Genomic DNA, 18390 nt, shown 5'->3' with positions numbered 1-18390 from the left:
ATTCCCCACATGCAGCTTGCCTCCTCCCCGAAACAGCACGTGGTCCCATTTTACACAGAGATGCATAGTCATGTGTGACTTATCTGCTGGGGAGAGAACACTTCTATGTCCGTTTCAGAACAACAGCAGAAAACGACAAAGTAGAACTTCCACATGAAGTTCAGAAGCAAGCTGAGTCTGGTTTCCTCCTGTAGTGAGTGTTCCACCCTTCAGGGGCAAAACTGTGAATGAAAAGCCAAGTGTGGCAGGCCCTCTGGTCCCTCCCAGAGCTTGTGAGTGAGCAAGCCAGACGTTCACCCTTCCCTTAGGCCCTGGTTAAAGCCCACCTCCGCTCAGCACTTCAGCTTCTGGCCTCGGATGCCAGGGCTTGACAGCCAGGGACTGTTTCCTCGGTAGGACCAGTCATGTGGCCCCTGAGCTGGCCTGGATGACTCAGACCTCCCAGGTTCTTCTCCACTACGTAATATCAAGGCTATTGCTACTCAGTGGCTTCCAGTACAACCCTCGCCGTCAATACAAGAAGGAAAACAAGAAGGACTTCCACCAAAGCCTGGGAACACTGGTATGGGGAAGAGAGCCTGGCTGGCTGCCGTTCAGTCAAGTTCACTTGTTTGTGAATTCCAGCCTTGCACCCGAGTACAGCAGAGCTATAGCTAGAACACCCAGAACCGTTTCAATTAGGTAGGGCGACAAACTTATCCAAAGTCAGATGGAGTACAGTTTGACTAGGGCTGATGGTGCTAGCATGCTGCTCTCTGACAAGGGGTTAGACCGACCATTCCTATTGTACTTTCCTGTTCTCCCAGCTACTCCCCATTTCCCCACACTCACAGCACACAAGCCCCGCTCTCTCCACTCATTTCCCTCTGTCTGTGCCATGGCCACCGCTGTTTCCTACACCGGACACACCTCTGTCACGTCCTCTGCTAGGGGGGGCCCTACACTTCTCTCGGTGCACAGTAATTACGGACAATCTCCAGCCCCTCTACGGCAGCCCTCACCTGCCTGCTTCTGCCTCCAAAGCAGAATGAAATCACTCTGGTTTCTGTCTTCCCACAGACTTTCCCTAAGCCAATCAGAGCCCTTATTGCCCCCCGGACTGTGGACAGACCTGGACCAATCGCCCCAGGGACGTCAGTCGGGGGGGCCCCATCCTGCTCCTCTGTGAACTTACCGTGCCCGGCATCCAGGGCGCTTTCAAAACCTATTTGCTGAATTAAAGACTCGTGTCAAACTGCAAGAGTTCTTTCTCCTTTCACCTAGGTAGAGGCTTACCTTAATTAAAATAAAACTACAATATTATTAGGTTATAAAATCATAAACCACATATAGCTGCACATAATTACAGCGCAATCAAGCCTCCGGTATTTTTAGGTGTTTCCTTCCCCGAAAACCTTAACTATTTTTGATAAAGTACTGATGAATTTCTACTCAGTAAGTTTAGTGTTTGTGGTTTTGTGTGTGTGTTTATATGTGTGAGTGCATGCGAGTGTGAAAGAGACAGCTACAGAAAGACGGGGGAGAAGAGCGAACACAGGCAAACACCTGCCGTATGGAAGGCAGGGGACAACCTGGGGTATTGATCTTCCAGTCTTCCCCTTTCACCTTGCTTGAAGCAGGCTCAAGGCACAGCAGAGGCCAGCATGCCAGGGTCTCTCCATAGGCACACTGGAGTTACGGACGGGATTTGAACTCCCGTCTTCACGCTTACACAGCAAGCACGTTTTACCCTCTGGGCCATTTCTTCAGCCCCCCGCCCCCGTTTGCTTTTTGAAACCTTTGTTGTTCAACTATGTCAGCAGAGTAATGTAATAAGGCCCCATTACCCAGTTTTGTTCCTGGCCTACATATCCTCATCCATGTTTAATACCTATTTTCCCTTCCTGTATTACATTAAAGAAAATTACACTCATCGTTTTCCGTCTGTAAACATTGTAGAATGTACCTTTAGAAGTTGCGTTTCTTGCTGCAAAATACAGCCAGGCCATGATTAGCAGATCCAAAGAGAATTCAGTCATTACCCCTAACTCCACCTGATATTCACGAGTGTGGAAACACCTACCTTTTCCTTTCCTTCACCCTTAGGTCTTCAGCAAGGGCAAGCCACTGTTAGTGCGGACAATCAATGACGAGTTTTCTTATTTGGATAAAAGTCCCAAGCTCAGATCTGACACAGCTCACCACTCCTGCACACCTCACTTCAACACAGTGGGCGAACTACATCGCCGGAACTGCGGTCGGCACTTGTTTGTACTGCACGGATTTTCAACATCATTTTGTTTCCAATCCATTATTTTTCTAGTCCAATATTTTACCCCACAAAGACTTCCACACATGAGTTCACGCTACTTCTGAGTTCTTCAAAGCCCCTAGCAATCCTTTGTTTGTTTGTTTGTTTGTTTTTCTTCCTCTTGGAACTCAAGTTCTCTCAATGAACACAAATGTTTTCACTCTCAATTTGAGTTTTTAAAATAAAACTATGGGTAAAGGGACAATGCCATTTCCCCGACAATTCCCGAACAAGTAAGGAATACATAACTATAATATATGCCTTAGTAAATTTTACACACAAGCAAATGTTTCCATCAACAATAGCCCACGTCAGTGCAGGCAAAAACAAAAACAAAAACAAAACACCACCCAGATGGCTCAAGGAAGGAGGGGGCACCCACCAAGATGACTCTAGGGAGGAGGGGGTGCCTCGCCTAATGACAAGATTGATATGCAGAGACTCACAAGCAAGCTCACTTCTTGCTGACTCTAGACATGCATAAAATGCCCCTTGATCTGGAACAGGAAACAGGTGCAAAATGCAAATGTATCCAGTTTATGAGTGGAAATATTTCTGAAAAAGGTGCACATATTTTTATGTGGCAATTTCACCATTAGATGGAATTAAAAATAAATGTTTTGTGAAGTTGAAATTAACATACATACATATATATATATATTCCTTTACAATTACATGTGTGTGTATAGGATGGGGGAGGATGTGTGAACATGAGTGTGGGCGTCCTCAGAGACCAGAAGAGAGTGCCAGATCCCCTGGGAGCACCTAAGTGGGTATTGGGAACTAGTTTGTACTCTGAACTACTGAGCCATCTCTCTAGCCCCAAGTTAAAATCTTAATAATGCAACAATAATCCTTTTAAATTTTGCATTTGAAATGTACCACGTACGCACCTGTCAGCCTAAAGATAGAAAATAGGTGCCAGCTTAACCTGCTTAGAAGATAGGTGGTGGAGAAGCCAGTTATGAATTACAAATATTGACTAAAAATCCAATCCGCAACATACTGGTTTAGTGGCTTTATTTCTTATTGTTTTATATTTCCTTGAGATTTACAAAGGATGATTCTTTTTTAATATTTATTTATTTGTTATTAAACAATATTCTGTCTACACGTATGTCTGCAGGTCAGAAGAGGACACCAGACCTCATTACAGATGGTTGTGAGCCACCATGTGGTTGCGGGGAATTGAACTCAGGACCTTTGGAAGAGCAGGCAATGCTCTTAACCGCTGAGCCATCTCTCCAGCCCCCCAAAGGATGATTCTTAATTAATCAATGTAGAATGGGCCAGCAAGAAGGTTAAGCTTGTAAAGGCACTTGCCACCTGAGTTTGACCCCAGGGACCTACGAAGTGGAAGGAGAATCAACTCCATATAAAACTTAAAAATCTAAATAAAAATACGGTAGTGATAGGTTAAATATAAGACTCCCAGTGTCTTTCTGTTTGTTGATATAAAAGGCTGTGTTCCTGCTTGGCATGGTGGCATTTGGGAGGCAGAAGCAGGTGGATCTCTGTGAGTTCTGGGTCAGCCAGGAATATATAACAAAATCCTGTCTTAGAAAAAAAGAAACAAAAAAAAAAGAAAGGAAAAGGTGTATTACAGTAGCTACAAATTATGAACATTCAGACAAATTAATCGAGCGATACTATACTCCCAGGATTGTTTGATTTTTGTCATCTATTCAAGTCAACTTTATCCCATATCCAGGATCACCAGGGAATGTAGGGGTTCCTTACTCAAAACTAGTCCTACAGTGTTGCCCACATCTCCTCCTGGGAAAGATACCCGCGCAGAGAATATTTTCCCTGCATGTTTGGTGCGACTGCGGGACGTGAGAAACCAAGAGGCAGTCTGTTCTGCTTCAATGCAAGGGCAGGATGCGATAACACTAAACACGGATCGTCACGCCGAAGCAACTGTTTGGCTTCAATGCTGTCCCGATGCCTTGAAAGACAGTGGTCCGTCTAAGCCCAGACGCCAGCCCCACGGCTGCCCAAGTTGTCATTCCCTCCATCCTGGGCAGCTGTAGGCTCTTGCAGACAAAACCATTAGAGCTGGCTGACACCCCACAGGGCAGGAAATGAATCATCGCTTTACTCAACCGAAACTGCAGCAGGTTTTAAGGAAGCTAAGCACAGTCGACCAAATTGAATCAGTAGCACTTAGCTGGTAAAGAAGTGTCAAGGGACAGTGACCAATGACAAACTCTCAGGGCAGATTTTTTTAGCAAGCTCAGGAGCTTCCCATCTGGTACCATGTAGCTGCACAGCCCACCAATGGGCCCCTGCGAGGACCCTCGGCCACGCTGGGCACCTGTGTCAGGTGAGGCGCATGCGCAGGATATCCAGCGTTTCAGGCTCAAGCTGCCTTTGGGTTTCAGTGGAAGAACAACAACAAAAGGTCCGTGTCTTCCTTCCCCAAATTAAAAAGTTCTACATTCTGTTTTCAAAATGGGGATCTGTCTCATGTGAACTGAGGTGAGTCTTAGATCTTAATACAAGCCAAAATGGGAATTAGGGGGAAGGCCATTATCTTCGATTTCCTTTACCATAGCCTGAAAACAAACATTTGTGTGCCTAATGACAGCGATCCAAACACTGTGAATTTTCTTAAACATGGGCTATTGTCTTCCTGGTGAAGCTGCTTCTCCATTTACACGTTTACTTGTATCTGCTGACCACACACAAAAACCTGATTTCTAAAACTAAAGCTGGGTTTAAATGTAGCCTTATGTTTTATGCGCATTCTTAATATAAGCCTTTAAAACTCTGATTTGCAGAATATTTCCCTAACCAAACAATCAGGTGTTTCCTAGGTGACAAGGCAAGGCATTCCCAATTAGAACGAAGTCTTTTTCTACCATTTCGTTTAGAAATTCACAAAAATACACCTAAGTCGACAGATGACAGAAATTGGTTTAATCTAATTTTTCCTCTCCAAGTGGCACAAAGGTACAAGTTAAGAGCTTCCAGCGAGGTCTCTGGTGGAGGTATGAGCGTCTCAGGTTAGCACAGAAGCAGAACAGGTTCTGTGAGCATGCCTCACACATCTGAGGTCACTAGTTCACATTCAAGAAGAAAGCTACCTGGCCAGGGAAGGGCTCCGCTGGTGAAGGCACTTGCCACCAAGGTTGGCTACTTGAGTTTGCTCCCAAGACCTGCATGGTAGAGAGAACTGACTCCCACAGGGTGCCCTCTGCCCTCCAAACATGCTCAGTGGGTCACGGACTCTCTCTCTCGACATAAAAAAAGAGATTTTTTTTTCTGCGAAAAAACAAGACAATTCAATGTAGTTCTTAGGTAATCTTAGGTTAAAAACCCACAGCAAGCCTTTCTTCATTCCACAGCTAGATAGTCACCGAGAAAGATAGGTGGACCTCTGTACATCTAAACATTTAAGGGTTTGTTTTTAACCATTTTTCCTAATATACTCAGTCTTCTGAAATACTAGCCATGGGCTGGGGCAGAGGATGGTGACAGAGCATTTGCCTAGCATTCGTGAGGTCCTTCTAGAAACAATAATAAATAGTTATGAATTCGAAATACGGAACCAGGCTTCCCGGGTGCCAGTGAGAGGTCTTCCACTTCCTAACTATAGAATGTCAGTCAAGACACACAGTTTCCTTTCTGCTCAGTTTCCCCAGCTGACAACATCCCTACCTCCCTGCATAGCTCTGAAGACGGAATGAGTCACTGAGTATGTGATTGCGTCGTAGAGTCTACCGTATTACAGATGTCACGTGAGTATCAACCGAACCACGGGTGAGGGTCGGGGATTAGAATATGACTATGACCATCTCCCTGAAGGACCTCTACTCTGTCCCAGTGTGAAAGAGTGAGTTCCTGCCAGGACGAGAGTATGTTACACTGGGATGGTTCCCGATAGCCCCAACTTATTCCTACGGGCAGGATTTATATTGCTGATTGCTGCCTACTATTCCAGGTAAAGAGAATCAAACACCAGGAAAGGATACGGGGGGGGGGGGGGGGAGGTGGGGGGGGGTTAGGGTCCGGCATTCAAGGTGCTGTCATTCAAACCAAGCCAATTATTTTCCCCAAGGGATATGGGAATAATGTAGATTTGTTATGAAGAAAAGTGGTTGACAGTCACAGCTTCAGATAAAGGTGACCTAATACATTTTCTAATTTTCTAAAATTTGCGGAGTTAAACCTAGGACTTGGGGCATGCTAAGCACACACTCCGCCCCTTGGCTACACCTCGGCCCTTCATAGATCTACTAACTGAGGAAAAAAAAAAGCTATAACTGTATTTCCCACAGAATTTAAGTCCAAATCTAGGTGTGGCATTAGGGTGTTTTCAAATTTCACCTAATTAGGTCAACCTCAAGATTCTGTCAGTCAGAAAAAAACAGTGGCTGTCAGGACATAATCCTTTCTAAAAAGCCATCAGAAGATGCTACTGCGGACAGTTTTAAGAGCCCATAAGCAGGAAGAGAAGAAGGTTCAGCCACCGAAGTCTCACATAAGACAGAAATCAATTGAACTGCACTTGTCTGATACCGTCTTGGATATTCATTTCATATTTTCCTTTCTCCACCCTCGCAATCCACTCGCACACAGACACATTAATCTCTTGCATTTTGTTACATATAATCCTGTTCCCACAGTTCTAATTTTAGATGTAGTTAGTCCACCAGAATTAATCTTTTCCCATATAAAGACTGGTCACAGCCACAATCTAAGAGTTTTTCCTTAAATCTTTCCCCTCTCATAGAGAAATGCAGCCTATGTTATTAACCGGCCCTTTTGTTTTGAAATTACCTGCAGCCTACTCATTCCCAGAACTGAAGATTACAGAAAACTTAAGTTTACAACTCTCCAGCATCCTTGGGAGCCAGTTACAAGGCCGTGGTCTTTAGCCATTATTTTTAAAAAAAAAAAAAAAACACACAGTAGTTTTAAGGGAAAAAGTACTTCTAGTATCAAAGGAAATCTTTTGGGCTAAAACTCTGAATTCCACCTGAGGGACTGGCTTAACTTTAAGCTTCTCATAGTGCCTGCCTATTGCTAAGTTTACAGACAAAACGCTGTCCTGAAAGGCTGGCTGCTGGATACACTGAAGAGAGAAACGCCAGGAATGGCCATTGTCATCCAGACACATAACGATGTGTGATAAAGAGGGGTTCAGAACCGATGTCTTGGTGAAGGCCTAAGTCACAAAACAATCCCACACCAGTTTGGAATTACGATAAATAAAAGGGTTATTTAAGGGGAAAAGCAAAAACAAAAACACAACAAATAAACCATACAATTAATTACAGAATCATTTGAGAACGAACTCACAGATGACAATGTACACAATTTCTTATGTCTGCAAAATTATGCTTCAATTTCATAGCAAGCACATTGGCCTCTGAAGAGCGCAACTGTGGGGAGAGGGAGGGAGGGAGAAAGAGATTAGGAAATAGGTGAGAAATGACTCAACTTGTTTGAATATGCGTCTCCCTCCCTTTTTTCCAGCCTCTCTCCTCTCAACTTTCTCTATAGCTTCCATTTTCTGGCACCTGAGTCTAATTGAGTCTGTGGAATCTCCTTCAGGGCTACTGTATAAAAGAGTGCTGGCTACCTGAAAGGGAGCATCATGCTGGCAACCCACACTGCTTCCCCATCATTTAGAAGGGAATGAGATGTCATTTTCACACAGCCAAAAAATCTTATATTCAATTTGGAGGAAACAGCACCTTCCAGAGACTTCCCATCTCTTTTCGCATAGAGACGGCCTACATCCTCCCAACAACACAATACCAGATGAGGGAGCAGCGAGGAAGGCCCAGGCACAAAGGGGCAGAGGACAGGGATGAACCCCGACACCTCACCACGTTTCCTGGGGTGAAACCAGGCCAGTTTGGGCAGCCCCAAAACAAGGACCGCTCTTCTTGCTCTGGTTCACAGTCAACCCTAACGTAATGAGCAGGAAATGAAAAACTTACTCCAGTTTTTAAGAACAGCCCAATTTGAAAGCTTGGGCTTCCAAGATCTTTAAACACACGCCAGCAATCACCCTCTCCTCTCAAACGTTCAAGTCCAAGTTCCTTCCTAAGAGACAGTCCTTTCTTCATCCACCAGACCCTTACGATCGCATCAGCTCTCTCCACGTCATCTTATGGCTGTTGGAACATGTGTCTTGTTGATGTCGTTGCTGTTATTGTTCTTCTTCCTCCTCTTCTTCCTCCTCCTCCTCCTTCTTCTCAGAGTTTCTCTGCATTAACAGCCTTGGCTGTCCTGAAACTCACTTTGTACACCAGGCTGGCCTCGAACTCACAGAGATCCGCTTGACTCTGCCTCCGCCTCCTGAGTGCTGGGATTAAAGGCTTGCACCACCATGACCGGCCTGCAGCATGTGTCTCGAGCCCCACGCCATGTGCTCTGTAGTGCACTGGTCAGCACCAGGAAGTCAGTTCCCGTAGGGATGAAATAGACGCTATGCTCATACAACCTCTGATACCCCCTCTTTTTTTTTTAATATTTATTTATTTATTGTGTATACAATATTCTGTCTGTGTGTATGCCTGAAGGCCAGAAGAGGGCACCAGACCTCATTACAGATGGTTGTGAGCCACCATGTGGTTGCTGGGAATTGAACTCGGGACCTTTGGAAGAGCAGGCAATGCTCTTAACCACTGAGCCATCTCTCCAGCCCCGAGACACCCCCCTCTTGATGGGCTCCCAGATACACCCATGACAGAGCCCAAGCTGACTTCTGTGTGGTTCTAGCAGATTCCGAAGGCAGCTCCCAGTTCTTAATGCAGCAGTGTGACTTCCTTAGGTAACGCTGACCAAGCAGGCCTGGGAGAATTGCTAGGCTAGGCGACCACTCGGCCACTTTCAAGTGTCTCTTAACTTGACAGTGACATCTATCAGGAAAGCTCTCTTGAGGGCCCAAAGACCCACACAAGCCTTTCTTCGGAATCTGGGGGTGTGCTCAATTGTAGAATTCTTGCCTAGCATGCATAAGTCTCTGTGTCCCAACCTCAGCACCCCATTAGCAGAGCAAGGAGACCCATACTCGTAATCCCAGTACGTGGGAGATGGAAATCGGAGGGTCAGTAGTTCAATGTCATCCTTTAGTACAACAGGAGCTTGAGGCCAGTCTAAGTTAGAAAGCCTATCTCAAGAACAAAATAAAACAGAAATTGCCCCTGAGAAGCGCAGAGCAAGAATCACAGAGCAAGAATCACAGAACAGAATCCTAAGCTCATCTTTAATGGTGAGTTGCTGGGGCTGAGGATGCAGTCCTGAAGTACACAAGCCTTGAACTAGACAGTCAACCAGCGCACACACACACACACACACACACACACACACACACACACACACACGCCCTACAACAGGCAATGTGGATCTCTCCCCCCCTCCCGCCCCCAAGACAGGGTTTCTCTCTGTAGCTTTGGAGCCTGTCCTGGAACTCACTCTGTAGACCAGGCTGGTCTCCAACTCACAGAGATCCACCTGCCTCTGCCTCCCAAGTGCTGGGATTAAAGGCGTGCACCACCACCACCTGGCTGGTAATGTGGATTTTATGTTAACATTTTGAAATTCAGGAATCCCAGGCTTCTTTCCAAGTTGAATCAGTTAGCTAGTAACTCCTAGAAAACATGGGATAGATTTTGTTCTTACTTCAAGAAAGTCCAAGGCACAGATAGCAGAGTTTCCAGCACCATAATCACAGAATGACTCCAGCTTATGAAAGTCCCATGGCCAATCCTCAGTCTACACAGACACCCTATACAGCACAAATTCTTTCAAGAGAAATGATTCACAGGAATAATTGTTTTCTAATGTCTTTTAATGAAAGAAACTAAGCAATGGCTTTGTTTTTTTGCTGTTGTTGTTGTTTTTGGGGGTTTTTTTTGGTGTTGTTTGTTTGTTTTGTTTCGTTTTTTTGTTGTTGTTGGTTTTTTTTTTTTTTTGGTTTTCAAGACAGGGTTTCGCTGTAGTTTTTTAGAGCCTGTCCTGGAACTAGCTCTTGTGGACCAGGTTGGCCTCGAACTCACAGAGATCTGCCTGCCTCTGCCTCCTGAGTGTTGTGATTAAAGGTATGTGCCACCACCACCTGGCTTTGTTTTTTTTTTAATTAAGTTCCACCACCTGGCTTTGTTTTTTTTTAATTAAGTTCAACTTTAACTTATTCTTTAATACATTCAATTCCTGTGTGTTTTACTAAAACACATTTCTACACATAATACAACAGAAACTAATACTAAGATACATACACTGGACAACTCTCAATAAATTAAGCATTTTAAAAAATAAAAAATAGTAGCTGTTAAAGTATGTATTTTGAAACAATGAAAATTTCACCACAAAAATGATTGGTAGTTAATTAGACATAGTGGTGCAAACCTATAATTCCCATCCTTAGAAGGTGGAAGAAAGAAAAGCATGAGTTAGTGGCAAAAAAGAAAGGGGGAGGGGAGGAATGAAGAAAAAAGGAAGGAAGGGAGGGAGGAAAAAGAAAGAAAGGGAGGGAAGAAGGGAGGGAGGAGGAAAGGAGAAGGAAAGGGAGGGAAGGAGAGAGGAAGGAAGGAGAAAGAAAGCAAGGAAGGAAGAAAAGAAGGAAGGGAGGGAGGAAGGGAGGTTAGTGATCATAGGACTTTATTTATCATATTCATTCTTTGCAAGCATTCAAACTGCATTACACATATTCACGTATGTATATGCACAAGTTCATACAACTCCTTCCTAGGTACAGGAGATGGTACAAGTCTTAATGATGCAACACCAGATTTTGATTTATTGGATCTTATTTTAAGATAATGATAAAAGATTAATATTATCATGAGCAATAACACTTGAGCCTGGCAGTACCCTGGAGGGCAAGATCTCATCTCCAGAGAGTAACAAGTGCATGGGGTTGAGATGCATGTTGCAATAACAAGAACTATAAGACCACAGAAATGCAAAACATTCCTGTCCCCAAAAGCCAAGCCACCCCTTGAAGGGAACCTTCCTGGAATGTGAGATTGCCTCCTGGTTCCTTTTCCTTCCCACTATGCCTGCTTGTCTGCTGTGGGAGCTCCTTCTGCCCCTTCAGATAATAGCCTTTAAGATACCAGCCCACTTGGGCGTGGTCTCTTATACTATAAATGTAGCTGTGAAGTGTGTGCTTTGCTGTCTTGCTTCCAGCTCTCACTTCTGGCTGCTAGACTCTGTTTCTGTTCCCCATTCATGCAGAGGACTGTTATCTAGGACTGTGATCTGGAAGTCTCCCCTAAATAAATAACCCTTTATTATTCACAATTCTGAACTAGTGTGGGATTAGTTTGTGACTTTCGCCATTGTTTGTCCTCCCCAATCAAGTCTGGCTTCACTACAGCCTTCTCAAGGATGGCCAGTCCCCAGTTGAATTTGGTCCTTGTTTCGTCCTGTGACAGAAGTTGCTATCTTCTCCTTGCTTTTCATGGTCATGGTGATCATGACCAACTGTACCCTTCCTTCCTCATCTCCCAAACCACACTGAGTCCTGTGCTTCCCAAGCTTCTGTCCCCATTCTCCTCCCTTTACGCTCTATGTAGCTGGCCATCAGCTCTGAAGCCTCAAGCATCTGTAATGCCTCTTCCTGCCAGTCAGCCCTCTGGGCTGAATTCTAGACCTGTGCATCCAAGTGACTGCTAATACTACTTCAAGATACCTTGAAGAAGCTCATTAAATAAAGCGTGCTCCTGATTACATGTCTCTTCTTCACATAGAAGATCGCTCTTTTAGTTCCTAGGTTGCTAATGATGGAAAGCTGAGGGTGACCCCAATTTCTTTCCATCCTCCCGTGTCTAGTCAATGAGTTTCTTACCTTCATCTCTACCTACCACTCCTTGGCTTCAAGCCTTCAATGATTCTTGCTGGAATATTCAAGAATACCCTGACCGGCTTTCTTTCCTACCCCCAAATCTTTGACTCAAAACTGTCTTTCATATGGTCACCCAGTGCCTTATCTGAAGTTTAATGAGCGCACCATCCCCTTCCTTACAATCCTCTTCTGGTTTTCGTTCACCTATATCACAGAGTCCAAGTCCTGAACACCACAGAGAAGGCCCCCGGCATCCCAATGTCTATCATCCACCCTCTTCTCCCACCATATCTCTCTTCTCCATCTGTCTCAGCACACCCAGACATTCCTGGTACCCTGCCAACCTCTGTGTTGTCCATGTACACACACACACACACACACACACACACACACACACACACCCAAAGCCCCCGGTTGTGTTGTAGTGCTTGACACTGGCCTACACCAAGTGCCACATGGTGAATAGCAGTGTGTAGTTAAGTCTAAAATGAATAACACAGAGAAAAGTATGCGAGAGAATGTGGACTCACATGTCTCTCTCATTGGTACCTGCTGAGCCGACCACCAGAAAGCACAGAAGTGGGCATCCTGATGGTGTGCCAAGAATAACAGCCTGTATTTACAGGAAAGTGCATTCTATACCCAGATTATCGCTGAAATTTCTACGCAAATTCCATCTCAGTCTTCCCATAGAGACTATTCTACCGATGGGGAAACTGAGCCCAGATGGAAAGTACCTTCATTTAAAACACTCAGCTTTAGCATGAAAGAAGGAGTGCACGAGAATGCAAGCCAGAGACGCACACGGCTACTTGTGGACACATGCACACGCATGTGTTTTAGTGGGTTCCCCAATTTACATGCGCACTGAGCACCAAGCAGGAAGGACATGACAATCTGCTGTGCCGACAAGCTTTGGAACTCCTGTCCCACCACATAAAACGACTTATTAAATTACCGCCACTGCCCTTGTCTAGTTCCTCACTCAACATCAGCAGCACATCAGACAGCTGCTCCCTTCTCTGCTGGGGCCCTTTGCCTGTGCCCTCGCTCTCTCTGGCTCTCTCATCTGTCCATCTTACTTAACAGCTTGCCCAAAACCGCTCCTCCCACCGCTGACTGTGAAGAATTCTCTAGAACTCTGAAAAGGCAAGACCACTTCTTTACAAAGTGAGCATTCATTACCCCAGAAGGTACAGAAGCAAAGAAATCCACAACGGCTCCAGAAGGTTCTAGATACCATGAATGAGTGAAATAGCAGAAAGCACTGAACTTGGACAGGAACCTTTGTGCCAAGTGTCCTCGTGGATGTCCTGGGTGCTTGTCACATCTAAAGGAGTGTCAGCTCCGCTCAGGGTTCATGCCGAGCACACATGTCAACAATGAAAACAGGATTTGGCTCTCGGAATCAGTTGCTCTGGTCCTCTGAGTATATGTTCAAGCGTCAACAAAATTTTGATATTGGCACATTAAGAGTGGAGGCAACTGATGGATTGGACCAACCATGAGACCTAATACAGCAAGTAGGCCACAGGTAGGACCAGTGACAGAACAGACACCTATACAACTTTGAAGTTTAGAGCAGAGACACCAGTCAGAGGACAATAACAACAACCAGAATCTGGGGGTTAGGGGGAAATCTCTATGAGTTTCCCCCAACCTTGTTCCAGTGACACAAAAAGAAAACTTTCCTGAGTCCCCAAACTGTTAGCAGCCTCCTGGGATCGGAGGTAATAAGTCACACCAGCTCAGGAGCAATGTCACTGGCGTCTACCACTTATGATAGCCAGGACAAGCAACTGGAATTCTCTGAGACACACTAGCCTCACTTTTGAAATGGAAATAATAATTACAACAGCCACAGGGTGACATCATAAAAGTAAAGGGACATTCCTTATGAAGGGCTGCAAACAGTGTCTGGCATGTGAGTTCTCTGGAAACGGGAACTGTTGACGTGGAACTTTTCAGGTGGCTAGGACCATGGGAACCCCTTCCAGGCCATGGTGAATGCTAACAGCCACCTGGATGCTGTGCACACCAACAGCCTTCGCTTGGCCACACTCCAGCTTCAAGGTCAAGCCCGCGTTCTACCTGGAGGGTCCTGCTCAGTCCTTGCGTGGCTGAGATTCTTGCAGGAGCTTTCTTTCCCCTAGTGAGCCTTTTTGCTTTAGGCAGTTTGGAGCATCACACCCAGGCCTCCTGCATGCTAGGAATGTGTTCTAGCACTGAGCCACACCCTTCGTAGCTTGAAACAATTATTTAGAGATGACTTCTGACTGTGGTATGTATCACCAAGAGGCAAGGGCCAAAGAGTAGGCAGAGCTGTCTGTGTGGTTACTTCTGGGACCACTGGGATGGTAGGCTGAGCCACTGAACCAGAAACATAGAAAAGAAGGAGAAACAGACCACTAGAAGGGCCAAATACAGGAGCCAAAACTCAACTGGTCATTTAGGATGAAAAAAGAACCCCGTGAGACTCGCTACAGCTGTGTGACTCTGTGAGGCAGGAAAGGTACTGGTCACACAGAAAACCAAGTATCCACTGAAGATGCCAGACACCACTGACACACAGCTACTGAGGCAGGCACACCTCATATGTTTTGCTTTTCAGCTGGAGCCCGGGACACATAGCTTATCCCAGTGTCGCCTGTGTAACAGCCAAGCAAAGAAACAGACACTAAACTCCATCAGCTTTCTTGAATTTAGTCAGAGACAACACCTCCCCCCCCAGACGTTGGGATTGTAAATATACTCATTCTTTTTTTGTTTGTTTGTTTTTGTTTTTTGAGACAGGTTTTCTCTGCAGCTTTGGAGCCTGTCCTGGAACTAGTTCTTATTGCCCAGGCTGGCCTCGAACTCACAGAGATCCAACTACCTCTGCCTCCCAAGTGCTGGGATTAAAGGTGTGCGCCACCACCACCTGGCTGATTATACATGTTCTTAAAACAACCTTAAAAGAGATCCTGGAAAGAAGAGGGATGTTTGGCAAAGGAGACCACTAAGGACAGGAAAGGGTGTGTGTCCTCAGAACAGGCTGGATAGACACACTGCTTTAGAAAACTGTTTGATTGTCGGGATAATACAAACATGCTAATGTAGGACACTTTTTAAAACCTGTGTTTGTGTGTGCATGTTCATGCTCATGTGAGTACAGTGCTTCCGTGTGTGGAAGTCTGAGGGCAACCTTGGGTGCTGGGTCTTGCCCTCTTCGAGACAGGGTCTCTGATTATTTGCCACTGAAGATGCCAGACTTGCTGGCCTGGAAGCTCGCGGGGATTCTTTGCCTCCTGTCTCACTGTAGAGCTCTGGAATCTCAGGCACACACTACCAAATACTGCTTCCCCCAGATTCGGGGAATCTGAACTCAGGACTTCAGGCTCGTGTGACAAGCATTTTACTCACTAAGTTATTACCCCAGCCCCAAACTCTATTTTAGAAAATGTGCTGGCCCACCTGTTAAGAAAATAATCTTCAGTTTGGTGGTAGTGGCACTGGGGAGGCAGTATCGCCTGTGTGTGTGATGAGCCCTCCATGTCTTCTCATGGGCCATACTCACAATTTTATCCTTCTAAACATGCATTAGTAGGTTGATGCAGGAGGAGAGTAATTTCAAGATTATCCTGGGCTATCTAGCAAGTTTGAGGCTAGCCTGGAATACCCTCTATCAAGAAAACATATTTTCTAAAGAAAGGTGTGATCAGTATTGTTTGAAAACGGCTACCAGTGAGGCACTGAGAGCGAAAAGCCACCTGAAGGTCACTGTCATATCTACTGCAGGCGTCTATAAGATGCACTTTGAATACTAGCATTTTTTAAAAGCATAAATTTCTTGAGCTATTTCTTGCCTTTACAGAAAGGAGGGGCTTACCTACAAATCACTGAGCAATGGCATTTACAAGCATGTTTTGGCTTCACTCTTAGAGGCAGATGGGGACAGAAACCCTAAGGCCCTGGAAGAAAAGTGGGCAGGCCTAGGGAAGGGGCTAGAAGATACTAGCCCTGGAAGACTTGAAACTACAACCAATAACCATGCGGTGAAGCCCAGTATCACTATCTGTTCCAAAAACAAAACAAAACAGTATTGCCAGGGGCTTTGTGCTCATCAATAATCCTGGTATTCCGCAGGTGGAGGCAGAGGATCAGGAGTTCATGGTTAGCCTAGGCTATGTAGTAGTTCATAGGCTAGCCTCAATTATGTGAGCAATGTCTCAGGAAGAGAAAGAGAGAAAGAGAGAATTTATAAGTATGGTCCCTGTCTCAGAGAGAGAGGGAGAGAAGGAGTAAGAGAGAATTTATAAGTATGGTCTGTTGGATATAACCCTCAGTCACTGGAGTAAGAGGTTCTGTTTCCCTGTGGTCGGGGTGGAGAAGAACACAGACACACTGAGGATTTACGGTAGCACAGCCTGAATACACATTACCAAAAACTTGTCTATCATAAATTGGGTTTATGTTTGCTTTTTCCTATACACAGGGTCTCATGCAATTCAGGCTGGCCTAGAACTCCCTATGTAGCCATAGTGCCTTTGAGCTCCTGACCCTGCCCCCTCTAGCTCTAGATTGACGGGCTCACAGCCATTTGCTCAGAGATTCACGCGCGTCAGTAAGCACCCTGCCAACTAATTGTCATCCCTAGCCACAAACCGGTTTCTCACTTACTGTAAAGTAGCCCAACAGATCAATCAGATCAAGCCATGAGTGTTGTGGTCCTCAGAAATTAAGAGACTCCATCAAAGTCACATAGTTTGAGCGACAGACCTGAAGTAAACCTGAGTCCCCAGCTCCCCGTATAATACACTTTTCCTTACGCTAAACTGCCTTTCCCGGGTGGCCATGAGGGCCACAGCAGTTTTGACAGCGGGAACGCTGTTGCTGTTTAGATGTGATCATCGGAAATTCTGTCAACGTGACACAGATTAACACAGCTGTCAAAAGGAGACAGTGGCCGGGGAATTCGCAGTGGGGAACCTCGAGAAGAGGCCAGAAGGAAAAGGAGGCAAGCCACTAGCATGGCAGACCGCCTCTGAGACCACACAGGCTGCGGTGTCCTTGTGTGAGACACCGCAGGACACAAGGTGACGGTCCTCAGGAGAAGAATGGGGTGAGGGAAACAGAAAACGGGGGCAGGTGCTCTGCTGAGAGCGGGGGTCCCACCTCTGCAGCTGCACCAGCTGCCTCTTCCCGAAGCACCTGCAGAAGGGCAAGGCGCCTGGGACTCGTGTAGAACCACATGGATGCCTTCAGAAAGGAACGCCGAGTGGGGCTTCCACACACAGCCTTTAAGAAAAGTGTGTGGGGAGGGAACCACTTCCTCTCCCCATTGCAAAAAAAAAAAAATCAATTCTTGCTAATGAATAGTCAATATCCCAATGTCTGCAAGCATTCTTTGCTTTGATTTATTTCACCATCCCCCTTCTCTTTCTCCCTTGTAGCTCTCGCCTCAGTGGCCGTCTCTCATCCCCCTGAGCCATCTTCACCATCAAGTTCAGGAGCAGCAGTGATAACTTGATGTCAACAGCGGATAAGAGCGTTTGCAACCTATGCTGTGGGGTAGAGACAGAGAAGATTCAGCCATGATGGCCTTCACTCGGACTAGACGCACTTTTTGAGACCAGGCTTCTCTCCATAGCCCCGACTGTCCTGGAACTCACTATGTAGACTAGGCTGGCCTTGAACTCAAGAGATCTGCCAGCCTCTGCCTCCCGAGGGCTGAGATTAAAGGTGTGCGCCACCACCGCCTGGCCCTGCTCTACAGCTTTTAATTGCCCTGTATAGACATGCATGCCTCAGAAGTATGAAGCTTAAGAACGGCAAAGAAGGGGCTGGAGAGGGGGGTTCCGTCGCTATCAGAACTTGTTCTTCTAAAGGAGCGGTTCGATTCCTAGCACCCACATAGCAGCTCACAGCCATCCAAAACTCAAATCCAAAGGGATCCGATGCCCTCTTCCGACTTCCACGGGCACCATGCATGCACTTGGTACACAGACATACATACAAGCAACACAATCACACATAAAACAAAATGAATACACAAATAAACAAACAAACAGAAAGGGAGGCCCGAGAAAGGGAGAGACACTTCCTTACCGGCTCTCCCGTTAGAATGGAGCTGAGCAAGAGAGACGTCAGCGGAGTGGATGAAGAACGCCCTTCAGCATGCAATGACAGCAGATCCCATACTTCACTATCACACAAACCTGGCCCCTCCGAAGACTAGGAAAGGAAGCAAGAAAGCAACGTCCAGGCAACGACAGTTCTTGCAGCTGCACAGGCAAGAGGGAGAAAAACACCT

At 45.8% G+C, this 18390-nt stretch overlaps 1 protein-coding gene and 1 long non-coding RNA gene across 2 annotated transcripts in view; one reads left to right on the top strand and one right to left on the bottom strand.

Annotated features, from left to right (window-relative positions):
* Maml3 (mastermind like transcriptional coactivator 3) overlaps positions 1-18390 on the bottom strand; it is a 431416-nt gene that overhangs the window by 391520 nt on the left and 21506 nt on the right. The gene's annotated exons all lie outside the window — the stretch shown is intronic.
* LOC125393927 (uncharacterized) lies at positions 4446-17842 on the top strand. The gene is made up of 3 exons (XR_007230011.3): positions 4446-4771; positions 5929-6033; positions 17531-17842. It is a non-coding gene; the product is annotated as an uncharacterized LOC125393927 (long non-coding RNA).

Source organism: Myodes glareolus, chromosome 20 (assembly GCF_982192425.1).
Source record: "Myodes glareolus chromosome 20, mMyoGla1.1, whole genome shotgun sequence".
NCBI lineage: Eukaryota > Metazoa > Chordata > Mammalia > Rodentia > Cricetidae > Myodes > Myodes glareolus.
The sequence above is the reverse complement of the archived record's forward strand: the minus strand, read 5'-3'. Positions and strand labels throughout refer to the sequence as shown.